The 789-nt window shown below is 42.3% G+C and overlaps 1 non-coding gene across 1 annotated transcript; it reads left to right on the plus strand.

Moving 5' to 3' along the window:
* The first annotated feature begins 451 nt into the window (after positions 1-451).
* trnai-uau (transfer RNA isoleucine (anticodon UAU)) lies at positions 452-545 on the plus strand. Its single transcript has 2 exons — positions 452-489; positions 510-545. It is a non-coding gene; the product is annotated as a tRNA-Ile (tRNA).
* Positions 546-789: the final 244 nt, after the last annotated feature.

Here is a 789-nt window from a genome sequence, read left to right on the forward strand (position 1 = left end):
ACCGACCAGGCGGATCTATAGCTATAACTAACTATAAACAACTAACTATAAACAAATTAGCTGACCAGCCAGCCGCCGCTACAGAACCATACAATACAATCTATATCCAATGTCGCCTATTAAGGTGGTGACAGGATGTGTATAAATGCTAGCTCTGAAATGTGGCAAGGGGCATCTGGCAACCTCGACGTTAGGCGCAAAGTTGAACCAGTATTTATTTTATTTGTGTTTCCATAATGTAGCTTATTGCGAACCATCCTTTAACGCGGGTGATTCGTCGAATGGCAATAGTTTCTGAAGAGGGCGCTTTAGAAGAATGTTCTAAACATTTGGAGTGGCTTTGTTTTCGACTTGCTTACGAGTTTATATGATTAGCCAAATAAAAAATAGAGAATGATCTATTGCATTCGTATGTCGTTTATAACCGCTGTTGCGTGGCATTACGCTCGAAGCTCCAGTGGCGCAATCGGTTAGCGCGCGGTACTTATACAGCAGTACAAAGCAGAGCAATGCCGAGGTTGTGAGTTCGAGCCTCACCTGGAGCACAGTCTTTTTAGTGACGTGTAAAGAGTAAGGTGTGTGTACCGTGGCCAATAATGAAATGCGTTACGGCATTAAATATAGTCCACGAAAGCACCAAAATGCGCCAAATGCTCCACTGATATTGCTGAAAATGGCCTGGGAAAACTTTGCAGGTGGTAACTGTGGAATGACCCAAACCCAAATAATCACAGGTAAAACAAAATCAGAGTAAGAATTCATAATCAGCAAAAATTCGGCTTAAGTGCA

The sequence above is a fragment of the Anguilla rostrata genome, chromosome 2, assembly GCF_018555375.3.
Source record: "Anguilla rostrata isolate EN2019 chromosome 2, ASM1855537v3, whole genome shotgun sequence".
NCBI classification, from domain to species: Eukaryota; Metazoa; Chordata; class Actinopteri; order Anguilliformes; family Anguillidae; genus Anguilla; species Anguilla rostrata.